Here is an 18,742-nt window from a genome sequence, read left to right on the forward strand (position 1 = left end):
TGAGTGGAGGGTGGGGGGCAGGAAAGCTAAGCAGCTTTCTAATTTCTCTAAATTAGGATCCTCACAAGGGAGGTGTTTGGTTTGTTTTGTTTTGTTTGAGACACATGGGCTTTTAACACCCTGAATTTTACAATCAAATGAAAATGAATTTTAAAGTCATCCCCACCACATCTTCATGTATAACTTATTTTCATCCTCTCTCCACACATCCTCTTTCACAGACACTTTACTCTTAAAATAATGTACATGGAAACGAGGTAAGAAGTTATGCATTGCTGTTCTTTATGACAAACTTGGATAAATAATTTTTCCATAGCAGATTAAACATCTATCAGTACCCGTAGCATGCAGCTCCTCAGAATTTCAAAGGACATAATGCTAACAGGCACACATTACTACATATAAAACACATAAACAAGGACCTACTGTGTGGCACAGGGAACTCTATTCAATTTCTTGTAATAACATGTAATGGAAAAGAATATGAACAGAATATATACATATATGTGTGTGTGTGTGTATGTATATGTGTAACTGAATCACTTTGCTGTACACCTGAAACTAACATTGTAAATCAACTACATTTCAATTAAATATATATATATATATAAAATTAAATTAAAAATAAAATAAAATAAATAAATGTAATCTAGACCATCCAGTTAAAGATCCAGAAGTAAGGCTGCCTCTGTCTGGTTCTTGTTTTTGAAACTAACCAAGAAGAACGCAAATACAGGAAAGAAAAACGCCTCTTGGTGAAACTAGGCAATGGCCACAGTCCTGAACCACGATCTAAGAAGACAGGCAGCTAAGGGCAGTGAAAACTGGCCCTCGTCCAGGGACGAAGTCCAGAGTGAGTCCCTGCCCCTGCAGCTCGCCGGCAGCAAATACCCCTCAGTACCAGGCCAGTACGCCTCACCTACAAAGATGAGAGCTGTTTGGGCAGATAGGCTCAAAATCCCTGAGCCCTTCATCAAAGGGCAGCTGGGAGGATGGAGCCAGACGAGAGAAAGCACATCTGTGGCATCTCTAATGCAAGGTGGACTTCTGATTCGTCACACCCGTGTCTTTGTGTCTTAGAGAAAAGTAAGTTGCGATGCCCAGCACTGGTGACACACATGAATCACCATGAGCCTGCCAGCATCCCTGGTAGCCAGGAGCAGAGACGGGCTCCCTGCAGGGCAGCGGGCTGGAGCGGGGCGGCCCTGGCATGGACCAGCTCGCATCCCACCAGCCCCTCGCCCCACACAGCTCTTACAAAACCGCTGGGCCGGGGAAAAGAAATAACTTTCACTAAACCTTTCTTCATGAAGAAAACCGATTTTAGCCAAAATCAAATCCAAAAAAAATGCCACAAGGAAAAAAAAAAAAAAAAAAAAAAGAGAGAGAGAGAGGGAGAGAGAGAGAGAAGGCCATGAAGAACTCAAGACAGATGAAGAATTTCAAGCAGAAAAATTGTGCTGAAAAACAGACAACTATAAAAAGACTCCTTCAAATCTAAGAAATTGAGGACGTTGTGACCTCTCTAACACAGGAACTCTATAAACGTGTGTAAGGGCTCAAAATTTTTTAAAAAAGAACACAAGATGAAAAAGCCAGGGTAAAAATGAAAAACAAAACAAAACACAGTAATTGGATCATACCTCATGTTTATGTGGGATGTACTTTGGTTCCTTAATAACTCCTCCAGATTATTTTTATTTACATTTAGGATAGTTATCTTTTTTTCCTAATTGCAAAAGAAACCTAACACACACTTCCTTCTTATGAAAATAAGAGAGCAAGGAATTGCCACGCATCATTTGCATATATTTTGTCTAAATATAAACTCCTCTGGAAGATCAGTCGCCTCCAATCACAGAACAGCTGCTTAAATTGATGTCAAAGATACCAATTCAAGCTGAATCTGAAAATTATTGTTGGCCAATGGTGTATCAGATGGCCTAACCCCTCTGTGCAGCCTGGAACCCCCTACTCCCCAGAGCAGCAGGTGAGGACCAGGAAGGCAACCTTACTTTAGCAGACCCAACACCAAGCCTCTTATCTTGAAGTCCCACCGTACAAACTCAGAGTTCCAAGTGTTGTGATGTTGACAAACATTTTTGACCTTTCCTTTAAAATTCTCCCCTAATAGGGTGTGCCAAATATTTAAAGGGTTTAAAGGACACAAATAAAGAAGTTGCATAGCTGTTAAATGACCTAGATACTGCTTGTCTCAACTCAAATATTTTCAATTTGACTTAAGCAGTAATTTTCAGTTGGAGAAAAAAATAAAATATTTATGCCTGATTTGCCCAAAACTTGTAGGCTTGTGGTCTGACCCAGATTCTTCAAAACAGAATCTTGAACTTTATGTTATCAGGAGTATTTCACAAGCTCTTCTGAATTCGGGCGTCATCTTAGTCCTTTCCTGCTCTAGTGACTCATCAGATCGGAGCGAGAGGCTTCCCATAGACACGCTCCTCTAGCTCCCTCCGCACCGAACAGATGGAGTCTCCGTGAATAAACTCAGCAAAACGAACTCAGAATGTAAAAGGCGGCGGAAGCATCGGGCTGAAGGATTCTCCTGAAGGAGTTCAACTTGGCTACGATCTTCCAGATTTCCAGTCCTCCACACAAGGTGGTTATTTTCTAAGTTGCTTTGTTTTATAACTTTGAATTCAGATCAACCAGTCACAGAATGGAACCATCAGACTGCCTTCAAGCTTTGATATTTTTGATTTTTAAGAGTAAACTTTATATTTAGCTATGCACAAAACCTTAAGCACAGTGCCATTGTTATTTTAATACTATCCTATTTTTCCTGAATTAAAATAAATCCTGGCACATACTCAGGAGACTATGATGTTCAAGTAATTATTACAAGTGATTACTCCTTACAGGGCTGGTCATTAGCTTTGTGTTGATCTACACACACCTTCTCCTGGTCCAGACTGGACCCTTGTCTGTCCTTGGGGGAGCTTGGGGACTGCGAGACCCTGCTGCGAGGGCACAAAGCTTTGGGTTCTGTACAGATTGGACAAGTGACTGGACTTGCACAGAACGATGCCTAAAAGTTCATTCATCTCTGTTTACATGTTATTATTATTATTATTATTGTACAGCACAATTATGTTGATGTATAAATAGGAGATGGTTCCCAGATTATCGGATTCATTTTCATTCATTTGATGCTTCTTATCAATCACTTGTATATAAAATCTGTTCTCAGTGCTGAGGATACTGAAGAGATCAAAGCAGATAAAATCCTTGCCCACATGAAGCTTACACTCTGGTACAAAGGAAAAGGTTTTCCCTTTGCCTGGCTATAATATCAAATAAATTAATGTTTCCTTTCCCTTCTTTCAGCATTTCTAATTCCAGGAAAAAATATTGCTTTTTTTGAAGCAATAACTACAAAATGTTTTTCCAGCAATTACGAGAGTTAAATCATTTGTATGTTATGAATTGCTTTTAGTAGAGTAATTGTCAAGAAAGTTATTTTTTCTATTTTAAATAAATCTGCAATAATATTAATGAATTTCTATTGTTTTAGTAAGTTAAATAATATTGAGCCAATTGTTACACTGATTTCAGAAAAATAGGAAGATATTGACAATTCTGAGTTCAAATACTTTTTCATCTTTTCAGGTAAGAATACTTAACTAATCATAATAAGGAATTTTTTTTCTTTTTACTACTTGAAAGTATAAACAGCATAATAATAATTGATTTCAATGATAAGATTTTCAACTTTTAGACCTGACCAAAGCCACAACCTGAATGACCTGATGTATTGTGTCCCTTTGATACTAAAAGGCCTTCACAGTATCAGTATTTTAAACTGAGTATCTATAATATTTTTAAGCTCTGTGTTCCCATACAGATTTAATTTTTTAGTTAGTTTAGCTTATGTACTACCTTAAAATTATTTTAATGAAAAAATTTTGCATACTACCTGTTAATTTGTTTCATTTATTACATAATTTTCTTAAAATAATTCAGCATAAAATGTTACATGTAATTGAATCAAGAAACATTATAACATCTTGGGTTTGTATATTGCTTACAAATGTTCTCTCCTGTACAGAAAGGAGATGGCTATTTGGATTTAAAATCATGAGCCTTGGAAATAAACATGTCTTATGAAAGTCATGCTTTGAAAAATGAGTCAGGTTTGAGACAGGCTTATGTTCCTCCTCAGTCTTCTGATAACAGCACACCAGAAGGTTCACAGAGGGCAGATAATGACAGGTCAATATTGGAGGATCATCAATACAGGAAATTCAGATCTCAGGCAGGGCAAAGAAAACATGCTGCTCCTTGAGAACAAATGTGCTACTGATTCATCCCGAATAGACACAATCTTTGAACTCATTTCCCAGGTATATAAATGGATTTGTAAATAGATTTTCCACGTCTGTCCACCCACTGCCCCTTTATTTTTTTTTTAACCAATATTGCACAGTTGCAAAATGTGGCCAAGGTTAAGAGTGGATCTGTGGCTCTGAGAAAGACAGCGAAAAGTCCCAGGCAGAATTCAAACCCTGAGTTGATGGTATTAGTGCCACACTCCAACCAGCCTCATCACTGGTCAAAGCTGTAATGAGGAAATTAAAGAGGCTAATCTGAAGACTGGAAAACACTCAGTGCGAGCTGATTTCATTGAGGCAGGAGCAAGATTGAATCTCATCAAACCAGATATGTGGTTTTTGTTGATATTATGTTGATATGATATATTGGGAAATACTTCATTTTATCTTAATTCTGGACGTTGGGTCTGGAAGCAAAGCAAATGGGGAACTCAGACATGAGCCAGAAGAGTCCTCTCACCAGAGAAATTAAGAGTCAGTTGAAGAGGAGAAATACCTGAATAATTACAAAGTTAGAAAAAGGTTGTGTCTTTATTGATTCTAATGATATAGACTTTTAAATAAATGGTAACGTAATCAGTGTTGTATTTTATTCATGTTTATGGAAGCACACATAGTTATTTTAATAATTCAGTCAGATTTAAATGTAACATTACTACTTTAAAATACTTTCTGGATACAAACTACTGTATATAAAACAAATAAACAACAAGGTTCTAATATTAGCACAGGGAACTACATTCAATATCTTGTAATAGCCTATAATGAAAAAGAATATGAAAAAGAAGATTCATATATATATATATATATGAATCACTATGCTGTATACCAGAAACCAGCACAACACTGTAAATCAATTTTACTTCAATAAAAAATTAAAAAAATACTTTCTGAATGTCAAGGGTCTTTTCTCCAAATGTGATTATGGCAAATCACCTTAAGGATTTTTATATTAATTCTGTTCAATCCTACTAGGTTTTGCATACTTTGGATACAAAGTCCAATTTAGAACATATGCTTTAAAATATGCATAGGTAATTAAAATGAAATGCTCTGATTTAAACTCCTTAACATGGGGACAGTAACAAAAAAAGGTAGCTGCCAAGTTCATATTTAACCATTGCCCATGATCCTGCCAGCAATGTCATCACTGACTCTGTTAAGTCCATCTGGGCTCAGATCGTGGTGGGACCAGTCCAAAGAGTTAAGCATGGTGGAAGTGAAAATGCCGGAGTGATCTCCAAGACCGTCTGGCCCTCTAACGAGGGATGGATGGAAATGCTTTGGGGGCAGAGGATACAATTTAGGATATAATTAGAATAACTATTTTCCCCAATCTCCGAAGCACAACTTATTTCTCATTTCATTTGACTGTTTGCAGAGTCCGATCCTTTTGACCACTGCCTTCTTCTCAACACCATCCCCCCTTGACTCTCCAGTCTCCCTTCTCTCCTGGTCCCTCCCCTTCCTTCCTCTCTGATGACTTCCTCAGCTAAGGGCTTTCGCTGAGTCCCACACTTGACCGCCTTCTCCCAGACCACAGGCTCACCCAGGAGATCTCATTCACTACCCTATTCAATACTAACTAAATCCAATGACTCTGAGACCTTAACAAGACAGACCACTGTGTCCCACAGACAGAAAATCACGGTTGAGTAATCTGATTAATACAACCCAGTCTTCTCTCTGGACTTCTACCCTCATTCTCTCAACTGCTGAATGACCTGCCACTTAAATAGCCACAAAACTCTTGAATGCCTCCAAGTGGACATGCCCCAAATCACTCAGACAAGTGTTTCCTTCTGTCTTCTCCACGTTAGCATTCACCATTGGCCTCAATGAGAAGGAAGGCCTGGTGGCCACTGTGACATCTTCGCTCTCTTTTATACTCAGAGCTGGTTCAGCACCAGGGTTCCTACTGTGTCCCTACCACTTTCTTACATGTGGCCCCTTCTCCACACTCCCCTTCTGTTGGGCAGTCAATTGAACAGACATTTTCAGTTCTATGAGTGTTTTTAAATATATCATTTCTGGTCACCTAGGCACAATAATTGGGACTGAAATTAGGAAAAGTTCAGAAAAGAAATTCACTTTGCTTTTCTGTATCTTTAGACACCAGTCATTTTAATTTAAACTGAAAGGTGTGATCGGTAAGTCTCTCAAAGCCAATACCATGTAGATGTGAGAACTAAGGCAGAAATCCCAAGTTCTATGTATTGCTTTTAGACACTGAATTTGTAGCTGGAATGGAAAGATCTAGGTTATAGAAGAAAAAGTTGGTTTACGTTATAAATTCCAAATCTGAATATGAACTTTGCTTACTTTGAATTTTTCTCCTTGTTTCCCCTTTATCTAGCATTTTATCGTCCATGTCCAAGTAAAGGGCAAGGCATTTCTGGTTCTGATCCCATCACAGATCTGAAAATGTCAAAAATAACACTTGCTAATGGAGACTGCTGACTGACTATGGTTATGGAAACACTTCCGATTCACAAGAAATCAAAACTTTTCTTAAAGTGAGACTCATGTACCATGATTCTATTTGAAGGTAAGTTGGGACAGCTGTTATTGCCTCTGCTGTGAGAGTAAGACCGTAGCCATTTATTGCTCTTCTTAAAAAAAATCTATCGTTCAACTCACTGACGATAATTCTGTGAATTCAGTGTGTCTGCAGAGCAGCTGCAGCTACTTCAAATACTCGTTCTTTTCATTATGTTCTATCTCAGATGAGATTATTTTATTTCATCTTCTAATAATAGTAAAATCCATTCAGAACGTTATTTTCTATTTTAATCAATGTGCAAAACAGTACTTGCGTTACATGATACTCATTTAAAGATGAACGTGGGAAAATTAAGAACAATTAACCTGAAAACTTGTCTTTTAAGTGAGCCCTTTTGATTACATGTCAATGTAAAAGCAGATCCCAGGAAAGAGGTACCTGAAGTTACTAAATGTGTTTGTCAACAAAAACGTTTCCGGTTTTATATCCATCAAAGATAGGACGTTGGGTATTAGCACAGTTCCATTATAAGCATCTGAATAATTAATATTTTTTCCTTCTTGACAACTTACTCACTTCTCCTAACAAGCAGGCATTACCAGCGTGATGATTTTGGATCGTTGACACTCTTCAGCTTTGAATCAACACAGGTCAGAGTCGAACCTCCTGCAGGATCCACCACAACATTTAATTTACCAAAACGAATACATCTTTGAAAAATGACTAACTCTTTCTAAAATATTAAATTAATTCTATAGAGCTTCAAGTCAGAGAATCACAAATCTCCCTTCCCTCTCTCCACTGATGCTAAAATAATGTAGATTATTGCATTAAAGATCTAAGTAATTTTATGTAACATCTCACCCCACCTTAATTCCTTCATTCTTTTGACTTTGTCTCATAAAATTCTCTACTTATTTTTATGCCAGAAACTGTTAGGACTGAATTTTGCTTTGGCACCGCAGCCATGATGTGAGGGCAGTTATTGGAAAGGCACACGTATTAAACCTTGTCTGTTCCATTTGAGATGCAGGCTATGTGGGACACCAAATAAGGGACAATATGGACCTTGAGGCTGCATGTTCATGGATGGAACATATAAAAAAATTATATGCTGATAGTAGGTAATCTTTTTCTGTGGAACTCAGTACTTTAAATTTACATTTCTAACACTCATTTTATTTGATTCCTGCTAGATTTTAGTTATTTTTGAAAGTTTCTTGATTTTTGGGTGTCAATAAAATATTTTAGCCTCACTGTCTATCACTTGAATCTACATGGAGCCACTGATTCGGTTTTATTTTGTTTAAATTTTGATTTCCATCCCTCTGCTCCCACAGTCCCACTCACACTTCAACATCAACGTGCTCTGCTAAAGACATGATTTTACAGGCCAGTGAACATTTTATTTCAGTTGGAAAATATTATACATATTTGAGGCAGTGCTGTCTCTAAATTGCAGAGGCACAAAGAAAGGTTCTTAAACTCAAGCCTAGTCTTGGATGTCCAAATAGCATTTGCTGTGTGAATGCATTTTGTTCTCTCGAACAGAGTGCTGGAACATCTTCTTCCAATGTAAAATGACTTGCTGGCTCACTGAGATTACATTTTATTCCTTAAAATATGCTACCCAGACAGCAGAGAACTAAGTACAATTATGAATATCGTCTGCATAATCTGTATACCACCTAGGCAGCCAAACTAAACAACAGGAGGCACCTTCATTATTTAATTTGTATCATACAGATTGAAAATATAAACTAAGTCCATTTTTAAAAATAAAAATATATTGCATTAATAATACGCTTGTTAATCAATAAATAGTGAATGTCAGTTTGCTACTCAGTATGCTATGTGATTTTTTAAAATTGAAATATAGTTGATTTACAATGTGGTGTTAGTTTCTGGTGTACAGTACAGTGATTCAGTTTTAAATATGTATATACACATATGCTTTTTCATATTCTTTTGATTATAGGTTATTACAAGCTATTGAATATAGTTCCCTGTGCTACAGAGTAGGTCCTTGCTGTTGATGTATTTTGTATATATATGTTGTTAATCTATTTTGTATGGCAGATACTTACTGTGTGCTTTTTATACATTCTAAGAGATGAGGTCCAGGCTCATGTGATTAAAGCCTAGTGTTAAAGACGCGTTAATCAGCGAGCATGTGATTGAACAGAAAGTTGCATCTGCGGAAAGCGCTATGAAAGCTGAATGAAGCCATGGAGGGGATGCCCTTGGAGGCAGATGTAACAGCAGGTGCAAAGGTGAGTGGAAACACGAGGCTTTCAAAGACTGAGAGGTTGCTGTGGCTGGACCACAGAGAAGGGGGCTGGAGTAGGCAGCTTCATGCTGTGCTACCAAAGATGACACATTGCATCTGGGAAAATATATGGCCGTTTCTGACAATCTTGCAGACTATATGAACAACAACAAAAAAAAACCCATCCATGAAACACCTTAAAATACATCCTTTGAAGCCAAAGCCCTCTGGGTCCTCAGCAAAGGCTCCAACGCTCACGCTGCCTTAGATCCATCCGCCCCCTCTATTCTCGAGCGAAGCCCCAGTAATCTCCCTTCCTTCTCCTGCAGCATCAGTTCTTCTCTCTTCAATTTTTCCCCTCTACAAACATGCTGTTTTCACCACCCAAATAAAACCCTTTATATCCCCCTTTCCTCTCTCATTATGGCCCCATTTTCTTGCTTTGCTAAAAAACAAAAACAAAAACAAAACAAGAATCAGCTCATTTCTTCTTTTTCTCTCTTGCACTCAGTCCAGTCAGCCTTAAACCCGCCCTCCCGACTACAATGCTGCGGTCAAGTCACCGTCCCCATCTCCATGCTGTCAGCAGCACCAGCCCAGTTGTCACGGCATCACTGTCCTCTTTTCAGGATGCTACACTTGTGGCTTTCCTTCTCCTAAGTGACCTGCTCGATTCCAACTCACCTGTCCAGTTTCCCCTCATCTCTAAACCTCACAACATAGAGCTCCCCGGGATTCAATCCTAGAAATTCATCTCCTTTCTACCCTTACCACTTTGGCCGGCAGCATCAGCTGAACGTTCCCCAAACCGAGCTTCCTCTCCAGATCGCGGGCGTCCTGTTCTCCTCCCGTCTCAGCTGGCAGTGAGCCCACCCTTGGTGGTGCCCAGGAGCAGAAACAGTGTGGACGCTCCACTTGTTCACATCGCACAACCCACCCACGGGCAAGTCTTGTGGGCTGTCCTTTAAAAGTAACCCCCAAATCTGGCCCCTTCTCTCCACCTCCATGGCTGCCACTCCGGAAGAATCACCATCTGCCCTCTGGGCCACTACAGTGGCCTCCTGGCAGGTCCTCCCACTTTATCTTTGACTAATTCCAGCATCTCGATCCCTTTAAGACAAATCAGATGACACCATTTCTCTTCTCAAAACCCTCCATAGCTTCCCAGTTCCATTTGGAGTTGAAGCCAAGCTTCCTCCAGTGTCTACACGGTCTGGCCCCTGTTCCAGACCCGACCTCCCCTGCTGCTGAATCTCTCTGTAATCTCTCTGCTCCGGCAGATCCGATGCCCACACCCTTCCTTGTCCTAAACCCCCTGCAGGGCTGGTGGTTTCCGTTCCCTCTGCCTCCACTATTTTCCCATACAACTTCCCGACTCACTTCCTCGCCCTCTTCAAGTCTGTCTTCTCAGCGAGGCCCTGCCAGACTCTAAATTTGAAGGCATAAATTTCAAAGTCTAATTCCTGCCCCCACGAACACTCTCTATAACTCTTCTGCTTTTTCCTCTGTAGCAATTACTCCTGTCGGACAAGTCGTGTGTGTTACTGACTCCTTCTAAGTGTATGACCTTGTCCCTACTGGCATGTAAGCTCTCTAAGGGCAGAGGATTCCATCTGTTTTGCTCATTTCTCTGCTCCCAGCACTTAGAATGGGCATTTAATCACTACCTGCTGAATGCATAAACAAATGATTTCCTCAAGAAAAAAACTTTTGGCACAAACATAGGGAGGAACCTGCCCACCAGAGTGGATGGTTAGTCCTGGAAAGTTATTGTAAAAGAGGACACGATCTGTGGGGAGAGAAAGAGGCATTCATTTCATTATCATGTTTTATTTACATATGACATCTGATACATATGTACGCTTCCCCCTATGTATTTGAAAATTCTGTTTATGCGTGAGGTATTACCCAATAAAAACTTTACAGTGATCTTGGATACCTGTGGGGCACGTAGATAAAACAAACGCAGACTCTCCCTTGAAGAACATATCCACAGTAAAGATCAGGCAAAAACTGCCAGTTGAAAATGTGCAAAAACAAGCACTCACTGTGCACATTGACAAAACACACAGGGAGCAAAGCCACCACTGAGTGTTCTAAGTCATCAAAAACAAACCAAACCAAAAAGGCAGCCACAATTAGACCACAAAAGGTCCAGATTATAGAACTAACTGGGTGCATATCAAGAAACAAACATGTTTAAATGCTCAAGACTCAAATAATGAATGGAAATATGTGAAGGCAATAAGATACTATTAAAAATGATGAGACATGTTAGGGGAAAAAACCCCAAAAATAACTGATAAAAAAGCTTCCCATTATGATTACATATATTTATTATATCCATGATATTGAAATCAGGAAAGTTTATCTTCTGTAAAAGATACTTCAATAAAGCTGATTTTAGAGGAAGTTATAGAAAGAAAAATAGTCTTGGAAATGAAGGTGCAGGGAATGGTGAAAACAGTAGGTTAATCACGGTGTGAAAAGTCATCACTTAGAAGATGTAGCTAAAGATGTGATGAAATTCTTCATAGAAATTTAAAGAAACGGAAATACAGAGAGAGGCTAGGAGACACGGAGATCAGGGTGAGTCCTGCCTATCTCTAAAATGAGTTTCACAATAAGAAAATTGGTACAATGGACGATGCGACATGTTCAAAGTGAAAACGGAAAAAAATAGTCTCATAAATGATGAAAGACATGAAACTTCAGATGCAAGAAGGCAATCTAGAGCAAGCCATACGGTGATAAAGAACCCCACGGCTAGGCACAGGGCACTAAAACTTCAGCCCACGAAGACAATCAGAAAAAAAATCAAAAGCTGTCAAGGAAAAATCCTATGCAGGAATAACCGTTAGACAAGACGGAAACAACAGAAATCAGAAGATAGTGGGGTTAAAATCTTCAGTTTTCAGAGAAAATAACATAAAATTGAATATCTAACTAAATTATCATACAAGAATGAGGGAATATTTTGGTATTTTATAAAAAACCTGAGAAAGTTTACCGTTAAAGGAAACTCACTGGTGGAACTTCTAACTTGAGAGAATGAAGTAATGATCACCTAGCTTAATAAAGCAATGAGGTTTCATTTCCTGTTTTATAACGTGACTCCCACATTCAAAACATCCTCTCGAACTTCTCCCTACATCATATAACAAAGCACATCAAGTGTGATTAGTTTTGCATCAAGACTGCGAGTCACTGGCTTCATTATTAACCAAAATATGAAGAGTTCTTAGAAAAATAATCCTGTGAACAGCTGGAAGAAATTTTCATGACAGAAAAAAATATTTATCATTATTTATCATGAAGGTCTTAAAAAAACCAAGAACCAGAACACAGGAAAACCTATTTTCTTCTGCATGACCTTAATAAGCATTTCCACGTTTAAATAAATCATAGAATATTAACATCTATCTATATTTTCCATTCCCTTCCCTTCCCTCCCTCCCCCTTCTGTAAGCTTTCAAAAGGTAAGGAGAACTTGCTATAACAGCAAATTCATGTTTTCCATCATAAAAGTAGTAACTTCTCATTCAAAATGTAAAACCTTCTAAAGCATGACAAGTATCCACGCTGACTTGCTCTATTTTCCCCTGTGCCCAGAATCATGGTCGTACTGACTGTAGGATTTTGTGCTCTAAAACTCTCACTGAACATTAATAGCACCTTTTAGTGACTCTGTAATATTCCACAGTGCAGATGAACAAAATCCGCCTGCCTCTGCCCCTGCAAAGGACTTCTGCAGTTATCATGAACTTCTTGAGAGTAGCAATCACCTCTGTGCGTACAACGTTTTGTGCTTTATGTTTATGTCTTCCAGTTGGATTCCTAGAAGGGGAATAACTTATTCTTTAGCTTGGAAACCAATATGGCTTTCTTGTCAGATGTAAAAGGAAATGATACTTCCAGAGACACTTAACTTAGTGCCAGCAAAGCCTCTTCAAACTGTCACTACCTTTAACGACCAGAAAGCCCTTTAATTCAGATCTAAAATGAAATGCCTCATAAAATGCTTGGATGACAAATCCCATTTCTCAAGATCGCTTATAGAATTTCTTGAGGTATAGTCCAAGGCTCTAAATCTGAAACTTTCTACAGAGAAAATATATATATATATATATATATATATATATTTTTAGCTGCATGATGAACTATTCCTTGGGTAAATCCTTTGGAGATCTGGTAGTTCAAATAGATATCAGACAGACCCTGAATGGCAGCTTTTGAATTGTAATAAGAAAAACTGCTAAACAATAGGAATATTGGCTTTCAGAGGACACAATAACCCTATTTGAAGAACATTTTTAAACTATTCTTATTTGACAATGCGTCTCAAATATATCAAATAATAGGTATTTCAAATGGAACAAAATGTGAGAAAAGAAGGAAGTCGTCAAAAAGGAGCCAGATTGTCAAATATCAAAAAGATCTCACCAGGCTGCTTCTGATCACTGTGTTCTGATACATTCTAGAATTGTATATACCAAATTATAAATAATTATTTCATTTTTCCCCATATTTCCTCTTTTTACACCCTCTCCTTACTGTTACTACTCATCATTTTGGGAATGATGGAACTGGTTACATGAAAAGCTGTGTATTAAATTGTGCACGATATACTTAGGAATGTACTTGAAGTTAGCCTCTCATCTCTTTATTTTCTGTATGCCATCGGCATTCCTTTTCCTCAGCTCACAGGCACATACATCTATACAAGAGCCAGTGGAGTAACATTCCTAAGGGCACAGAATCTGAAGTCACTCTTAGTGGCCGCACCAGCTCTCTGATGTTGGACAATTGACATAAACTCTGGGTGTTTCAGTTACTCCATCTGTAAATGTGGACAATAATAGTTCTGAACACCCACAGTTGTAAAATATTAAATGGGTTAATCTCCATCTTAAGAAGAGGGTGAGACACGTACTAAACACAATCCACATTTTAACAACTACTATCTGTAGCTTTCCAGTTGTCCAGTTGCATCATAATACTAAATTGTTCTGTTTCTTAGTAAGATCCATGTCAGAAATTTATAAATAATGTTACTAATGCAACAAAAGTTTAAACAGAACAGTGCAGCCTTGCTATCAATTGAGCTTACTAAAACTTATCAATCTTGTCCTAAGCCCTTTTAATTTATATAACACTATACTGGAATTTGAAAAGATTTTTTTGAAAAAGGCAGATTTTATATATATATGTGTGTGTGTGTGTGTGTGTATATATATATATATATATATATGGTTCATTTCAACCAACACAACATTTTTACAGAAACAAAATACATATATGGTCCATTTCAATTAACACAATTTTTATAGAAACAAATAATAAACAGCTGAGGCATTAAGTCACGCCGTTGAAAATATATTGCAAAGCGGCAAAATGAGACCAATCTCAATACACAACAACAGTACTGACTAATGTTTGTATCTAAGTAATAAGTCATAGTATTTGCATAGAAGGATCTGAGTCATTAAGACAGCTGTAAGTGAATATTGCCATTCAACTCAATAAATATTTGAGAGTATTTTACACTGGGTTCACCATTGCGAGGTTAGAAAAATAAGTGAAGTGTAGCCCCTGCCTTTTTGGTTCTTACAGATTGAAGGGAGGATAAAATAAATATATAAATAAACAAACAAGGCATAAAGCATGGTAATATAAATGCCACGAGACGAGGTAAAAACAAAGAATGGGGAGCTTCAATTATTCATTCGTTTGATGAGTATTTATAGAGCATTCACATTGACCTCTTCTTAAGGTGCTTGGAATGCAATAATTAAAGGAAAAAAAAAACTGCCCCAAATCCTTGTCTTCATGAAATGTGCATTATTATTGGGGCACAAAATTTCCATCCTGGCCCAATTGTGGGAAAAGGATTCCTGAATAAGGTGGCATTTGAAGGGAGCCTCGGACAACAGAGCAGGCCTATGAAGGAGGGCTGCACACCCTTCTGGACCCCATCTTCTCAGCCCTGACCACACATACGTGGTTACCTGAGAGCCATCTGTCTAAACCATAAGAGGCAACAGGGCATCACACATGGTCTTTGCTTTGTTCTAACATTCTAGCCTCAGTATTCCAAACTGTGCCCAGCACACAATAAATGCTTAAAAGTGTTTTTTTAAATTTTTTGTCAAATAAGTGGACAAGTGAATAAATAAAAGAATAGACAAAAGAACTAAAAAGAAGAGAGTGGAGGAGGGAGGGAGAGAGGGAGGAAGAGAGAGAGGAAGGAAGGAAGGAAGAGAAGTAGGGGGAGTTTTATAAAAAGAGAAACTGTGAGCAAAGTAGAGAGATGGGTGTGGCTGCGATAGAACTAATAGGGTTAAAATAAACTAACGTGAAGGCAAGCACTGAGTAGAAGGCAGATCAGCTTGTCTGTGCAGGGCCTCGAATGCCAAGTCGACGCAGAAGGCAGCGGCAGCTACAGTGAAGGACAATTATACAATCAGCGTGAATCTTGAAAAAGTCTAGCCCGGCAGAGATGCAGGATGGATCGAGACAGAAAAAGAGATGATGTGGAACCAATTATAAGCACATTTATTACAACAGCTCAGGCGACAGGTAACAAAAGCTGGATGGTGAGAGCGGGGGAGTAGAGAAGCAGTGACTTTGAAAACGAGGAGGAAAATCCCCTTGCACAAAAGCAAGTAAGGGGCAGAAGGGAATGAGGAAGTGAAGTTTTGCTTTGCAACTTCAAACTGACATCTATTACCGGCATAAGAAAGAAAGGGGAAATAAATCTCCATGAGGAAACAGTGAGTTTTGCCTCGGGACCCAGGGCTTTGAGGTGCCCGTTGGTACCCGCTGGCAGAAATACCCAGAAGCAGCTGGATATATATGGAAGATGTCAGCATTACTTATAGAGATTCTGGAGTTGAGGCCCTAGAGGTACTAGCTGAACTCCATGGATGAGGGTGAAGGAACACAACAAGAAGGGGACTTACACGGAGAGCAGTCCTCTGAGGATGCACCCCAGTTGCAGACGGGAGCGCAAAGGCAGGCTAATTTCAGAGACAACGGATGATGGCAAATGCAGGGCAGTGCAGAGCAGAAAGCATGTACGGTGGAAGGGGCCACGTGGCGCAGAGAGGCTGAGGAGGAGACAGAGGGAAAGCGTGCACGCAGTTAGACGGTCACTGCAGTGGGAATGAGCAGCCTTCACGGAGTGAAACTGGTGAAAGCCAGATTTTAAAGGGGCGTGCGAGTGTCAAGGAGAGCTCCCAGAACTGGCAGTGAGCAGCTGGTTCCCTGCGAAGATAGGTGTGTTCCTTTGCTTTCAGATAGAAAGGTGAGAAAAATGAAAGAAGTCTTTATATACTGAAGGCTGCGTAATTTCTTTAGTGGAATAAACAATATTCCACTCACTCCACCATCATTGCTACAACAGACGACAGCTGTGAAATTTCAGGATAAAGAAGCATCTGCCATGCGCTCTGTTCCTTCTAAGTCAAATGTGTTATATACTGAAACGTGCACTTATCAATCTTTTATAGAAACACTGCTGACTTCTTTGAAATTTATCTTTCCTTGGCGAGTGGGTTTTCTTTAAGAATGTGAAAGAGAGAAAGTCTGGAAGATTAAATGAAGACTGGAGAGGCTTTCTTGTCCTTGAATTTTCCATGTTTCAAATTGTTGTATTGGCAAAATGTCCTGACATTTCTTAGTGTCTCTCTGTCTGGGGATGGAAGACTTGACCGTTCATTTTGGAATAGTAGATCATTAGAGCTGCAAGTAATAAATAACTAAACCTACATTCTACGGGAGAAAACTGAGGTCCAAAATTTCTTGGAGGGTCCCAGACTACATACTTAGTGTAACCACGCCAGGACTTGAACTGACTTTCTCCTTCCCAATAAAGGCTTCATGGTAGTTACACAACTGGCTCGAAATCCAAATTTCCTCCTTTGAGTTTCCACCTCCCCCTGCAAGTCAAGCTGTTTCATTTCCCCAGTAGTGTCGTCACACATCGCAAGAGCGTGGACGGAGGGTTGGAAAGGGAAGAGGAGGGGGAAGGACATGCCGGGTCCCGTGCAGGCTGCTGGATGCCGGTCTCTCTCTCGCTCCTTCAATCCCACTAATGGAGGTGGGCACCGAGCTGCCGATTTTACACGAAGGAGTGGTGACATTAAAGGTGTGAGCCAGGAAACCGTCTGTGCTGGTTTCCGCTCTCACTGCAGGGAGAGTGTGCAGATGGAGAGGCTGACAGCCCAGAGAACCATGCCTGGGATTTGCATTCTTCCTTCTCTAAAGCCTTTGTTCTGTGAGTATCTCTCCTAACATGGCAGAGGAGAAGGAACAGGCCCCAGGTCCTAGAACAGAAGTCTATTCCCTAAGCTTTGGCTGCTTAAAAAATAACAATAAAAAAGAATAACTCAGTTAATCACTTTCTCTTCTAGCTCCTTTCACCTCCAGCCACAGATACAAATCATGACACTAAACATTTCAACGACAAGCAGGACAGTCCCTTTACAGCAATGAGCAGGTAGGTGGCAACAGAAATGGGGAGACCAGATCATTAACTCTTTTTTTTTTTTTCCTCAAAGCTCTACTATACACCTTTCCTCTGTGTGTGATAACCACTCTTTCTGATTGCCTCCCTGCTACTCACAACTGCACCTGGCTTGAAAAGCAGCATGAAACACAGCCATAGCTACAATGTATTGGGGGCTTCACCGTGGACGCAAGGCTCTATCCCAGATACTTTACAAACATTTTTGCTAAAACTTGCAACCCTCTTAAGGATGATGAGAAGATGCATTTTACGGAGGCATTTTGGGTGTTGCTGGGTGCTTTGCTATATACATTTTCTATACACAGGACTTTTGTACGCTTAAAAGTACTCTTTTAGCATTCTAGTATCATACCACATTCAGCCGTCTTTTTATACTAGACAGGGGTCCCAGCTGGAAAAGAGTATTCAAGGTAGGGAGAAAAAAACTAGCTAGAAGAATAAAATGACTGCCTTAAAGGGAGGAAATGTAACATACAGTCACAAGTTTCATACACAGAAGGACAAACAGAAAGAAGCAACTTTTCACCATTTATTACCTCATAGTTGATAAACCTTTGCTTGTGGCGTGTTTTCTTTCTTTCTTCTTTTTTTCTAAATTGAAGTATAGTTGGTTACAATGTGTCCATTTCTGGTGTACAGCATCATGTTTCAGTCATACATGTAGATACATACATATATTCGTTTTTGTATTCTTTTTCATTATAGGTCACTACAAATATTGAATGTAGTTCCTTGTGCTCATTGGTATTTATATCAGATAGATACTGAGTGTTTCTTCTCTTCATGTATTCAACAAATATTTTTAAAATGTCGGTAGTGGCCAAGTGGAATAGTGGCCACTGAGGAAGATAGAGGTTGAGCAAAACAGGTATTTACTGTTCAGAAATAAAGATAGGGAAGACAAGTATATTTTATAAAAGATATTTGGTGTTGTGAAGATGAAAGCCAGGGGTTATCTTCACAGGTCTCTCTGGGTTAGAAAAGAGTAAAGAGTCTCTATATACTTCTCAAGTAAGATCTGAGAGAATAGTACTTAGTGGATTCATACGGGATTAGTGAGATGCCAACAAGAAATTTAGAATGACATC

General features: G+C 39.2%; 1 protein-coding gene and 1 long non-coding RNA gene across 6 annotated transcripts in view; both read right to left on the bottom strand.

The window, feature by feature from the left end:
- The window catches only part of ADGRB3 (adhesion G protein-coupled receptor B3), a 685,483-nt gene that overhangs the window by 491,721 nt on the left and 175,020 nt on the right, over positions 1 to 18,742 (bottom strand). The window lies entirely within an intron of this gene.
- Positions 8,885 to 17,117, bottom strand: LOC116665263. Its single transcript, XR_004321795.1, has 3 exons — positions 17,108 to 17,117; positions 12,192 to 12,195; positions 8,885 to 9,774 (listed from the first exon to the last, which is right to left on the bottom strand). It is a non-coding gene; the product is annotated as an uncharacterized LOC116665263 (long non-coding RNA).

This window comes from Camelus ferus, chromosome 8 (genome assembly GCF_009834535.1).
Source record: "Camelus ferus isolate YT-003-E chromosome 8, BCGSAC_Cfer_1.0, whole genome shotgun sequence".
Lineage (NCBI taxonomy): Eukaryota > Metazoa > Chordata > Mammalia > Artiodactyla > Camelidae > Camelus > Camelus ferus.